This window comes from Malania oleifera, chromosome 5, assembly GCF_029873635.1.
Source record: "Malania oleifera isolate guangnan ecotype guangnan chromosome 5, ASM2987363v1, whole genome shotgun sequence".
Taxonomy (NCBI): Eukaryota; Viridiplantae; Streptophyta; class Magnoliopsida; order Santalales; family Ximeniaceae; genus Malania; species Malania oleifera.
In genome coordinates this window covers 8210724-8225806 of record NC_080421.1, presented here as the reverse complement: position 1 = coordinate 8225806, position 15083 = coordinate 8210724, and positions in this window count along the sequence as shown.

Here is a 15083-nt window from a genome sequence, read left to right as displayed (position 1 = left end):
TTACTTAGTATCACATCACCTACAAAATATCTCCTCGTGTTGCCTCCCTCGACTTTATAAGTCAAGAAATCCACCACTTGATTACCTTCTCTAAATTGTGAAGAAGTTTATACTTACTTGTAACTCTCTAATATGATGCTAATATTGATATGTTCTTTTAAGTATTTCAGAATTTTATTCATTAACGATAGTACTTAATTAAGCAGTTGAAGAGACTATAAAATACTTTTGTGGATTCAATCTCAAATATATAGGTTATGTCAAATTCACGAACACCATGGGCATTGTAAGAACCCGAATTTGTATTGTACAGGTTAAGTATGTAAAAGAGGGGTAAAATGGGAACTCTGCAGACTTCGTCGACGAGGCCATAATTCGTCGACGAAGGTAGTGGATTTCTCGTCGACGAAATTCAGAGCCTCATCGACGAGAAAAAGCTGAGAGGTGGTAAAAATTGGAAATATTAGGGTTCGTCGACGAGGCCACCGGTTTGTCGACGAATTTTGTGAAGACTTCGTCGACGAGAAGACCAATTCGTCGACGAAATCCCTCGGGTCAAATTTCTATAAAAGAGATATTTGGGTTTCTTCTTGGCTAAGTTATGGATATTCTCTCTCTCTCTCTCTCTCTCTCTCTCTCTCTCTCTCTCTCTCTCTCTCTCTAGATTTCGAAGCTCTCTCTCTCTCTCTTCGATTCCTTCACCGTTTGTCACCGGGTTCACAAATCCAAAGTGACAGCGAGGATCAGCGAAGGATTCTCTACGTTTCTAGTGGATTGGAATCTTGATTCGAGCGATTTCATATTCGAGTTAAAATCGAGGTAAGGCTCGGTTTTCATTTCTGATTCAATATATGTATAGTAGTAAAAATTGTAAGTATGTTTAGTATTGTGATTTGTAGATTTCGGAGTCTCGGTTCGTAGTTTTGAGGACCGTAGAGTTCATAGTGGATTTCGGGTTAAGGTAAGGGGATTCTGTTTATATCAGTCCATTTTTGAAATCAGGATCGGTAGGCTTGTAGGCTACAATTGTATGTATGTTTTGACTACTTATTTGGGGAAATCTATCAGGTAAAAATGCGGGATTTTCGAGTTATAGTTTTTTCGAAAAAATTGGGGTTTTCGGGTATCATCTCTATTTTGGTTGGAAAACCGCTTGTCTTGTTTAAAATTGTATTATTGAGGTGACCAATCCATATTTGCATAAACTGTATACTTGGAATTGTAAACGATATAATTTGTCGTAAACCAAATAAGTGTGGTACGTATGAATGTATGTATGTTGTTCCAGATATTTGTGAAACAGCTATGTGGCGGTTTATTACTGTACGTTGAAATGTATAGGGACGTGAGTTCCCAAAATGATTCCTGGTTTTGTGAAATTGGCTAGTGGCGACTAATTACCGTACGCCGAGAGTGGCTGGCTCTATATCCAGGGTGTGAAATATCACTAGTATGGTTCAGCTGGTCACCGAATGTGTGATCTACACCGTTTGTAGCAATGGATTCACAGTGGGCCTGGGTCGTCGCAGCGTAGTTGTCACATGGCAATGTAATCAAGGTGAGACTAGGTGACCTTGTGTAGTTGCGTATGTAGCAATGGATTCACTATTGGGCCTGAGTCGTAGATCTTCGTAGTTGCATGTGTAGAAACATAACCGCTGTGAGACTGGGTGATCTTATGTAGTTGCGTATGATGCAATGGATTCACCATTGGGCCTTGATCGTCGCAGTGTAGTTGCGTATGTAGCAATGTAATCGCTGTGAGACGAGGTGACCTGGTGTAGTTACGAACTAGTGTGACGATGTAACACCCTGACCCCGAAGGGTCTAGGATATTAACTTTTTACCATTGATTTACAGCGGAAGTAAATAAACTTAATTATTATTAAACCAGAGCGCTAATTATCCATATTATAATCATTTATTTCAAAAGAAGAAAATTACATAAACATAAATATCTGAAATTATACTAATATTTCTAATCAATCTTTATTTTTCTAATCCTCACCCGCATGCTCGCTAAGCTTGATTTCCGACATGTCCTTCAGAGTTATCTGAAATAAAAATATGATTGGAGTAAGACGACGCTCAGTAAGTAAATAAGATTATTATTAGTGTGTGGTCAAAATGAGTTTTTTAAAAAATTTCGTAAAACAATATTTAATACTATAACTTCAAATTTTCTTTTAGAATAAATATAAATTTAAAAATTTCTGCATAAAACTTTTGTCATCAATTTCAACAGTAAATTTTATAATCATATACTATAACTGTTAAATAAAACTTTTAACTTTAAAACTGTAAAAATATTTAATGATAAACATACATATACTTTTCCTTCAAATCATCAGTAACTTTGTACACGTAATTAAATATGTATAAACATATATTATAAAAACCACCCTTAGGCCCATTTGCCGTAAGTCATGTTTACCCCCATGACTGGGTTGTGAAGTCCGAAAACTGGACTTAACTAGCTGGTCGACCAAACTAAATCAACGTACGTAAACATTAAGTGAGATTTTCCTTATTAAGCCCTGGTCCGGAACCAAGTGTGCACTTAGGAGAAATTCACTAACATAAATAACCACTCTGTAAACAGTGTGGGTGCACTCTAATTCATTTAAATTTTAAGTTGCGGTACCGAACATCTGTAAATTTGAACTTTCGTTGCCATAAGGGGTTTTAAAATCATCTTATTATAATTTATGTAATTTAAAATAATATCGTAAAAATCTCATCTTTACTCATATTTTTATTAAAAAAATGTAACGTAAAAATAAACTCATGCCACACAATTTTTGTGTTAAAAATATATATAATTTTATTTTTGAATAGAAAGAAATGCTTAAAATTTACCCGAGAGGATTAGAACATTTCTTAACCCAAAAATAAATGCAAGTATATTAAAGATAGAACTGGTATAATTAAATACGCGTAAAAATAAACTCATGTAAATTTTGTGGAACTAATTAACATAATTGAAATTTACTTATAAAATAAACTCGAGTATAAATTTTAAAGAAAAAAAAAAACTAACATAATCAAAATTTACTTACCTTCTTCTTTACGAACACTGTAATTATCTCTAAAAAATGAGATCGGAAAAAGTGGGTGATTGAGAACTTATTCAAAAATTCTCTCTCCATCACAAATTCTTTCACTCACTAATCCTTCTCTTCCTTAGAAAATTGTTGTGAAAAATGAAAGTTGAGAGCTCCCTATTTATAGGAAAATTTTGGAGAAGAAATGAAATTTATAAAAGTGTGGGGAGATGGATGAAATTATAATTTTTAAAAATTAAAGAATGGGCAAGGGATGGGTAAGGTATGGGATGTGGATGGAGGCCATGTAGGAGTGCTTGCCACCATTCCCATTAAATAAATTTTTAATTAATCACTTACCTAATTAATTAATCAATTAGTTAATTAATTATTTTATTATTTTATTATTTTTCTTAATCAATATTATCATTATTATTACTTTTAAACTATTTTTAGTATTTATTTATTTTATTATTTATTTTTGAACAATAATTAAATTTAAATTTTGAAAACTCATGTAGGTCCCACATGGTCTTATGGGCCCCATACAACTTCAAGACCAAAATGGATCCTACGTAATTCCAATAATCCTCATAAGATTTTATGAGCCCTACACAGTTTCGAGACTCATGTAAACCTCCACACGGCTTCGGGACTCATGTGGGCCCCACACAATCTTGTGGACCTCACATATGATACTTATATTATTATTATTTTATCATATATTTCTACAAATTATATCAGTCAAAATATTTTTTTATGTACTTATTTACGTATATAAACAGTGTCTACTTTGTTTAATCCTATGAAATTCCATTTTGACCAGACCGACCTCCAAAGAGCGACTGAGCGGCAATGGTCTCTAAGCACTCACTTAGATAAGGTCTTTCTTAAGCATCAAACATGGAATCAAGGATCCTAATAGATAAATACTTTCGTTTTAATACTAACTATTATTATTATTCATTTTTTTTCTTGGGTTATTACAGACGACACTTACCGTATGTATGTATGTATGTATGTATATATGTTGGGTATCATATGAACTGGAATGATTTTTGTGAAAATATTGGAACTATATGGAAAAGTATGAAACTATACGAATTGTTTCAAACTGTATCATATGTATAGTGTTATGACGTATGTAAAAGAACACTGGTATGTCACACACTGATATAAACTGTTTTCTTCCTTACTGAGATGTAGCACCCCAACCCCGAGGGGCCTGGGATATTAACTTTTTACTATTGATTTGCAGTGGAAGCAAAATAAACTCAATTTTTATTAAACCAGAGCGCTAATTATCTATATTACAATCATTTATTTCAAAAAAAGAAAAATTACACAAACATAAATATCTGAAACCATACTAATATTTCTAATAAATCTTTATTTTTCTAATCCCCACCCGTATGCTCGCTAAGCTTGATTTCAGACATGTCCTTCAGAGTTATCTGAAATAAAATATGATTGGGGTGAGACGACGCTCAGTAAGTAAATAAGATTATTATTAGTGTGTGGCCAAAATGAGCTTTTAAAGAATTTCGTAAAACAATATTTAATACTATAATTTCAAGACGGCTTTTAGAATAAATATAAATTTAAAAATTTTTGCATAAAACTTTTGTCATCAATTTCAATAGTAAATTTTTATAATCATATACTATAACTGTTAAATTAAACTTTTAATTTTAAAACTGTAAAAATATTTAATGATAAACATACATATACTTTTCCTTATACGTTTTCCTTAGATCGTCATTTAAGCACCAGAATGATCCTTTTCACGTAAACTTACACTTTTCCTTCAAATCATCAGTAATTTTGTACACATAATTAAATATGTATAAACATATATTATAAAAAACCACCCTTAGGCCTGTTTGCCGTAAGTCATGTTTACCCCCATGACTGGGTTGTGCGGTCGGAAGACTAGACTTAGTTGGCTGGCCAACCAAACTAAATCAACATAAGTAAACTTTAAATGAGATTTTCCTTATTAAGTCCTGATCCGGAACCAAGTGTGCACTCAAGAGAAATTCACTAACATAAATAATCACTCTGTAAACAGTGTGGGTGCACTTTGATCCGTATAAACTTTAAGCTGCGGTACCGAGTATCTGTAACTTTGAACTTTCGTTGCCATAAGGGGTTTTAAAATCATCTTATTATAATTTATGCAATTTAAAATAATATCGTAAAAATTTCATCTTTACTTATATTTTCATAAAAAATGCAACGTAAAAATAAACTCATGCCACACAATTTTTGTGTTAAAAATATATATATAATTTTATTTTTGAATAGAAAGAAATGCTGAAAATTTACCCGAGGGGATTAGAACATTTCTTAACCCAAAAATAGATACAAGTATATTAAAGATAGAATTGGTATAATTAAATATGTGTAAAAATAAACTCATGGAAATTTTGTGGAACTAATTAACATAATTGAAATTTACGTATAAAATAAACTCGGGTATAAATTTTAAATAAAAAAAAAACTAACATAATCAAAATTTACTTACCTTCTTCCTTACGAACACTGTAACTATCTCTAAGAAATGAGATTGGAAAGAGGGGGTGATTGAGAACTTATTCAAAAATTCTCTCTCCACCACAAATTCTTTCACTCACTAATCCTTCTCTTCTTTGGAAAATTGTTGTGAAAAATGAAGGTTGAGAGCTCCCTATTTATAGGAAAATTTTGGAGAAGAAATGAAATTTATAAAATTGTGGGGAGATGGGAGAAATTATAATTTTTTTAAAATTAAAGGATGAGCAAGGGATAGGTAAGGTATGGGTTGAGTATGGGATAGGGATGGAGGCCATGTGGGAGTGCTTGCCACCATTCCCATTAAATAAATTTTTAATTAACCATTTACCTAATTAATCAATTAGTTAATTAATTATTTTATTATTTTATTATTTTTCTTAATCATTATTATCATTATTATTATCATTGTTATTACTTTTAAACTATTTTTAGTATTTATTTATTTATTATTTATTTTTGAATAAGAATTAAATTTAAATTTTGAAAACTCAGGTGGGCCCCACATAGTCTTGTGAGCTCCACACAACTTCGAGACTCAAATGAATCCTACGTAACTCAAATAACTCTCATACTATTTTATGCATCCTACATAACTTTGAGACTTATGTAAAACCTCCATATGGCTTCGGGACTCATGTGGGCCCCACACAGTCTTGTGGGCCCCGCATAGGATACTTATATTTTTATTATTTTATCATATATTTCTACAAATTATGTCAGTCAAAATATTATTTTATATACTTATTTACGTATATAAACAGTGTCTACTCTGTTTTATCTTATGAAATTCCATTTTGACCAAGCCGACCTCCAGGGAGCGACTAAGCCGCAATGGTCTTTGAGCACTCGCTTAGATAAGGTCTTTCTTAGGCATCAAACATGGAATCAAGGATCCTAATAGAGAAATACTTTCGTTTTAATACTAACTATTATTATTATTCATTTTATTTATTTATTTATTCTTGGGTTATTACATGAGAGGTGTCTCACTCCGAACGTACGTACAATATTTTTCAGGGCTTTCAGGTAGCAGTAAGTAGCATCCTAACGGGTGGAAGTAAGGGTGTCATAGCTGCTGCTAGTACCTTCTAGGTAGGAGTTTTGGTATCCAGGTTGTCAGGATAGTTGTAGATACCTGGGGTATGTTTTGTATTATGGGAATGTATGTCCTAGTTGTATAGACTCTTGTATAATACTATTATTGTATAAAAGATCGTATTCCGCTGTGTATGTCGATAAGTATGGGGGATTGTATGTATGTATATATAAGGCAACCGTGTACCCCACGGAGTCGGACCCTCATTGTATGTTGTATCATGTATGTTTTAATTGATACAGAGACAGGTTAGGTTCCTAAATTCACCTCCGGGTTCCGTTTCCGAGTTCGAGACGTGACAGGCATGACATAAGGATTGTTGGCATTTAAACTTTACAATTAAGATCGTTATTCGAAGGCAACAGTCATTGGAAGAATGCAATTAAAAATGAATTTTTATTTTATTTTTAACAAAATATTCAAGAAATATCTCACTAATTTCTTTCTAATATCTTTCTTCATTGTTGTTTTATTTTGTCCACCAGTAAAGACCTCTTAGTACCCATACAAAAATAATTTTAAAAAGCAAAATGACTTGATTTTATTCTTCAGACCCAAAAATAACCTTTATGCTCTCTCAAAAAAAATTAAAAAAAAATTTATCTTACCAATTAAAATTAGAATGTGCTAACATAAATAAGTTCATATCTAATGCGTGAATTCTATCTACGCGCAATATTTTCAATTCCTCCTTTTAGAGTCTTTGGTCAATAATTAGGTTTAGAAAAAGGAAAGGAAAAAAAAAATTCCCTATATCAATTAAAAATTATTAAAAATAAAAAATTATCTAATATAATTAATTAAAAATTTATAAATATCAGTAATATATATAATCAAATTTTTATTATTAATTAATGAATATATTTATTATTTTTTAATAATTAAATATTAAAAATTAAACTCTTCACATTTTATTTTTTTTCCCTAATATTTCTCAATTTCCGAGCAGGACCACATATAAGCACTGGCAAAATGGACGCACTACAAAGTTTTTTTCTGCGGTTTGGGATGACGTGTCGATGATGATACATCACCATGATGATGTTAGCGGTGAGACAGATGATGATGATGATGATGATGATGATGGTGATAGGTGCTATGATCTGTTTGGGGGCATTAAATAATAATATTCCATGCAGGATTAATGGACTCGCCCTTCGATAAATTCTGTGGTACAGGCAGCAGAAACATTGAAGCTTTTACTGCCAGCCTCGAGAAGTGAGTCCTGCAGGTAAATGATGCTTACACACACATACATACATATATCTATGATATGCATATTTGTATAATTGCATGCATGGGCATGACGAACTCATCATCATGAACATTGATGGCTTTAATTTACATTCTATCATTATTACCATCATCATTCTTGTTTGGATGATTGGAAAAGATTGATGAAATGAATAATTTGATGTATGTTTGTCATATATATATATATATATATATATATATATATATATATAAAAGAAAAATTGAAAATCTCTTATTGACTCAGCATCAAAAAACCAATATCTAATTAGCAAAAAGAGCACCAACCAAACATGCCCCAAGCCACCCAAAATGCCCTTTGTGCTTATGCACTAAGATGATGTGCTTTCAAAGCAAAAGTACATGCATGCTCCTTTCACTTGTTTTCAAAAAAAAAAAAAACCATGATTCATGTACCCACTTATCTAAAGAAGACTCGCAATTCCTATAGAGCGGAGATAATGAAGTCGGTCCACAAGTTTTTCTTTTTTTTGTCATATTTTACTCTAAGGGATTTTTTTATTTGTAATTTCAAATTTTTAATTTTTTTTTAAATATATATTTTTCTATAAAATCTATTCAATATTGTCTACATTCTATAAAAATATTTGATCACATCTATACATGCAATATATCTAATAATTTCTCATATATTCTACCCTTAACAATTTCTTTTTAAATATAGTTGATATTACTAAATTTTAAATTTTAATATAGCAGGGTGCCAAAATATCTAAAACCTCAGCTTGTTGACGAGGCCACCGTCTTGTTGACGAAGGTAATGGCAGACTCGTCGACGAGGACGCCAATTCGTCAACAAGAACGGCTGAGTTAAGGGCTATAAATATCAGTTTCCATTACTTTTAAGTTAAATAATCTCAAAATATCCTCTTCATTTCCCTTTAGAACTTGAAAAACTCTCTCTTTCTCTAGTTTTCTTAGTCGTTCGTCGCTTGATTCGTAAATCCAACGTTACTGCGAGGATCAGGGAAGGATTCTCCACGTTTCTAGTAGATCGGAATTTCGTTTCAAGCGATTTTGAGTTTCGGGCTAAAATTAAGGTAAGATTCGGTTTTCATTTCTGATTGAGAGTATGATTAGTAGTACGAATTGTAAGCATGTATTATACTGTGGATTGTAGGCTTTGGGGTCTCAATTTGTAGTTTTGGGGACCGTAGAGTTCATAGTCGGAATTCAAGTTAAGGTAAGGGGATTCTATTTATATCAGTTTATTTTCAAAATCAGGATTGGTAAGCTTGTAGGCTATGATCGTATGTATGTTTTGATAACTTATTTGGGAAAATCTATCAGGTAAAATACGAGATTTTTGGGTTACAGTTTTCGGAAAAATTTGGGGATTTCGGGTATCATCCCTGCTTTAGTTGGAAAACTGTTTTTTTTTCTTAAACTGTACTATTGAGATGACTGTTATCCATATTTGTATAAACTGTATACTTGAATTGGAAAACGATATGATTTGTCGTAAACCAAATAAGTGTGGTATGTAATTGTTCCAGGTTTTTTGTAAAATAGTTATGTGGCGGCTAATTACTGTATGCTAATATGTATAGGAGTGTGAGCTCCAAAATGATTCCAGATTTTGTGAAATCGGCTAAGGGCGGCTAATTACCCTACACCGAAACAGTTATGTGGCAGCTAATTACCGTACGCTGCTCCATGTACCAGTGTGAAAACAGTGAGCGAAAGTGTCCGGCTCTATATCCGAAGGTGTGAAATATCACTACGTATCCCGATTGGTCACCGAGGGGTGTGAGCTACATTGTATTAGCAATGTAATCACTATGAAGTTTTGGGTTTCATGGAGTGGTTGCGTATTGGCAATGTAATAGCTGTGAGGCTTCGGATTCATGGAGTAGTTGCGTACTAGTGTGAGTTACATCTTATTAGCAATGTAATCACTGTGAAACTTCGGGTTTTATAGCGTAGTTGCATATTAGTGTGACGACACTGACCGTATGTTTTGGATATCATATGTATTGGAATGCATTTGTCAAAATACTGGAACTGTATGGAATTATATGGAATTGTATGGAAATGTTTTCGAACTGTATTGTATTGTATAGTATTATGTTTTGCGTAAAATAACACTGGTATGCCACACACTGATATAACCTGCTTTCTTCCTTACTGAGAGGTGTCTCACCCCGAATGTACGTACAATGTTTTCAGATCTATCAAGTAGCCGTAATTAGCATCCTAACAATTGGAAGCAGGGGTGTCGTTAGCTGCTGTTAGTTCCTATTTAGGTACGAGTTTTGTAACCGAATTGTCATGATAGTTTTTGTAGACACCTAGAGTATGTACGGTATTTATGGGATTGTATATCATAGTATTGTATGGGTTCATGTATCCTAGCTTTATACAGACTCTGGCATGGTATGTTATATAGATAGATGAAGCATTTTCCGTTGCGTAACTTATGAGTATGGATGTATATGTGTATGTGTATAGGGCCCCCGTGTACCTCACGGGGTTGGACCCTCTTATTGTATTGTATCATGTATGTTTGAATTGATATAGAGACAGGTTAGGTTACTATATTCACACCTTAGACCCATTTTCGGGTTTGGGGCGTGATAGAAATACATCTGAAGTATCCACAACTATGCAGAGAGGCTCAGTGTTAAATTGGTAAGTAGAGCGGTAGGTAAGTGTTGGTTTTGTATATAGGTTTCTTAGAGTAAGTTGTTTAGTTTATCAGTTGTTTATTGTTATGGTTTATGGATGGTCTCTAGGAGAGTTTTGTATAGATATTGTAATCTTTCGAGACAGTATAGTAACTATGGTATTCCTCCCCTATAAGTGAGGGTATTTAATAAACTTGGGACGGGGCTGTTATGTCGGTGGCCGCTAGCTCTTCCTAGAGTTGAATCAGCAGATCAGCGATAACTTAGGTGATGTAATGGAAATTAATTAGTAAATTTCAACAAAAAAATTCTTATAAGGAGGGGGGGGGGAAGATTGTAGAAACTCGAACCTGAAAAATAAAGAAATAAAATAAAAAGAAGAAAGGAAAATTTAAAAGGGCAAACAGCAAATTTTGTCGACGAATCCCCTGCTTTCGTTGACGAATGTCCTTCTGTAGTTAGTCGATGAAATTCAGGGGTCGTCAACAAAGAGATATCGAGAGGAATTTCAAGTATACGTTTCGTCAATGAACCCATTCTTTCATCGACGAAAGTCCTTCTACGGTTCGTCGACAAAGGTCTCATTTCGTCGACAAATTGTGCCAGGTCAAACGGGTTGTAAATAGAATTTTGTTTGCTTCTTCATTAAGAAAACATTATTTCTCTCTCTCTCTCTCTCTCTCTCTCTCTCTCTCTCTCTCTCTCTCTCTCTCTCTCTCTCTCTCTCTTTAGCCAGCACCCACACTTCTTCTCTCTTCGATTTCTCGCCGTTCGTCGTCCAAATCGACAATCGGAAGCTGCCACAAGGATCTAGGGGCGATTATCTACAAGTCTAGCGGAGTGGATTTTTTATCTGGATTTTCCAAGCACCACTCCAAAACCAGGGCAAAGTAGGGTATTTTAGGGTTTTATTGTTGATTTGGAGTATATGAGGCCTAGGAAATGCTAAATGGAAAATATGTTGTGAGTTGAATTGATTAATTTGGGGAAAATGTAATTTTAGGGTTTTGATCTTCGAACACCGTAGGGTGTGGATTTAGGGTTCCCAGTAAACCAAGTAAGGGGATTATATTATGTCAATTAATTTTGAATTATGGACCGATTTAATGGCAATGTGTATTTTCTGAAATGGTATATGTAATTTTTTGAATAAATTGAGTATATGAAAAGGATGGTTTTGATTGTTATCTGTTTTGGGGAAAATTAACGTGATTGGTTTGAAATCTCTCATTTTCTATAAAATAAATAGTTTAAGTTAAATAAAATTCTAGAGATGCTTAGACCCTACTTTTAGCAATTTATGTCTTTCCCTATTAGTTATTTTATTTATGGTTATCAGATAAAAATTGTGTGGCATGAGAATAGTTTTTAAATGGCATATATGAGCATAATGATTTTTACTGATATTATACATATTTAATATGACGACCGAGGACCAAGATTTGATATGACAACCGAGGGCCAAGATTTGATATGACGGCCAGAGGCCGAGATTTGATATGATGGCTGAGGGGCCGAGATCTAATATGACGACCGGGGGCTGAGAATTAATATGACGGTCGGGGGCCGAAAGTTAATAAATGACAGATTTTATATGAAATGAGATATAATAATATTTTATTATGTAAATTGCCATATATGATTCTAGAGCCCTGTGAATATGAAATGTGATGTTATAAGCATGGTACTGTAGCTATATGTTGGCAGGGAGTGCAATCACACTGGAATGATAGTGTGATGATGGATAGACTGTTGGAAGTCCCACCCGGAGTATATAGTCTAGAGGTGGGGTGAATAGACTCTTTTCGCGGAATACGTATTTTTCTACAAAATAAAAACTCTTGGCAAGATATAAGAAATTATATCGTAATATAAATGTAAATTATGCACAAGATATAAAATAAAGAGTGTAAGGGAGAGAAAGAACAAGACCGGTATTTTTACGTGGTTCAGCACCAAGCCTACGTCCACGCCTTAGCACCAAGCTAAGGATTCCATGATCCACTAAAGATACTCCTTCACAGGCGGAGAAGCCTTACAACTTAAGAACAAGTCCCTACACTCGGAAACAAACCCCTACCGTGCTCACCAAGAGCCTTCGCTTCGGTTCACAAAGAACCTTACAACAATGGTTCACAAAGAACCTTACAAGAGATTGGAAATACAATTTAATGCTCCTTAAATAAGTCAATATGAAACACAACCAAATCCCCACTCTATTCTCTCAAGGAATGAATCTTACAAGATAAGTGAGCAAAAGAGGATTGAGCACTTGTGAAGAATAACTAAAATGCAAAGTGCAAAGTGTTTAGGTTTTGGATAAAATGATATTTTTCACAAATATGATCAACAATGCTCAAAACCATGTTAATACAAGTCTAATAGCTTGTATTTATAGCCCAAGAACCAAAGAAGTTGTTAACTAGCCGTTGGGGGGAAGAAAAACTATTTTATTTGGTAAACTAGCCGTTTTCCGCCCATTGGAGCGGTTCTGCCCATTGAATTCGTCGACTAAGCCCTACACTCGTCGACTAACCTTACACTGCACTAGTCGACGAATCTCCTGTATTCATCAATGAGGTCCCTGAATAAGAAAAAGTGATCGACAAGAAAGTTGTGTCATTTTATCTTAGCTTTCTAGGGACACCAAGATTGTCTCATTTGGACTTTTCTAGAAAAAGTTATGCCCAAAATATCAAAGGGTATTCATGACTCAAAACTGCACTACGGTAGTGATGATTGCTTTGTTTTTCCTTGTCAAAAAGCGTTTTAATGAATTAAAACATTCTTGGACAAAAGTATATGAAATATATTGAGTATAATGAAGATTAAAACTTATCCAAGTGAGTTTTCCCATAAATATAAGATATCTTGTTTTATGAAAACATATTTGAAAACTTGTTTCGATATCTTATACGTTTAGTATGTCCTTTATTGAAAATATGCTTGACTTTTAGGACTTTAGGACGTAGAGCTAGTTTTGTAAAATCGGGACCAAGTTTTCAAAATATTTAGAACTCATATATTACTTAACACTTGTCCCATTTTGAAAACTTAATTGAGTATAGGATTATTTTGACAAACTCTTTGTTTTTACTTTGAAAACTATGAATTGTGAGTTTGTTACTTTTGTACAGATCCTATATGCTCATGTGTCCTAGTATGCTTATGCAATGGCTCAACTCTTACTCAGAAATCATACAAGACACGCACCGCAAGAGTTATAATACGCACTCACTCACACAACCCTTATTACAATTAATTTATACACAATAAAAACTCCAGAATGTGCTTTGGTGTTTTTGAGTCAGTGTCCTTCCGATCTTTTCAATTTGATGTCTACTAGGTCCGATCTTCGCTTCTAATTTGGTACCTCTGTGTATCCGACACTTTGTACCTATACTAGATAAGATCTGCAAGGATGGAAAATACTAGAAACAACAAATAGGTTAATATCATCAAAACATATAAACCAAGATAGTGTAGCTGACAGGGCTAACATTCTCCCCCTTTTTGATGATGTCTAACCTATTAAGAATCTACTTAATCTTTGCATTTGTGTTTATTCTTACTAAGTCTTATTGTGAAAATATAATCTTACTTAGAACCACTAATGGGTTGTTATTATCAAAACAAGACAATTAAGCTTACGTAGCCTCTAAGGCTAACATAGATAATTTGGTAACTTGGGCCACAATACTGCTATGAGGTTTTTGCCCGGGGGGGGGGGGCATCCGAGGCAGTTTCTGGATGACCATAGGTAGGCGCAATCGTACTTACTACCTCTACTGACTCAGTTATGGTCGGTGGACCATATGTTGAGTCCAACCTTCGGGTTACACAACCCGTCATTGAGGGAAGCATGTCGCATGAGTATATGATAGCGTGACAACGCTAATACAACAGTCCAGGTTGTATCTTTTATGCATATATGAGCAAATTTACTATAAAAGGGCTATTTTGAGCCGACAGTTTATTATTTAGAAATTATGTTTTTTCAAATATACAGTGTAGTACAGTTTTAATTGCTATTTCATATACAATTAAATAATGAAAGTTTTATATTCACGAGAACTCATGTTAGCCACACATTGATAGTAATATAATTCGTCTTACTAAGAAGTGTCTCACTCCATTATACAAATTATTTTTCAAGTCCTCCAAGGAACCATAACTAGTGTACCTCGGGGTTGGGATTAGACTTCTAGGAGTGGTTATCAGAACTGGTGAGATACCAAATGTCTTATTTTGTTATTTTGGGATTGTAATATGCAGATAGATAGTGGTATGGATGCATTTGAGAATAGATAGAACTCTGGTAAAGTGTTTGGATGTTTTAGAAATCTCTCGTTGTATGGTTTAATTTCAATAAGGGCAAGTGCACCCGGGATTCCTTGGTTAGGGGGAGTTGCATTTATATATGCTACAGTTGGTATCAGAGAATTTATATGTTTTATCTAGCACTTCGAGCACACATGGGGGGTCGGG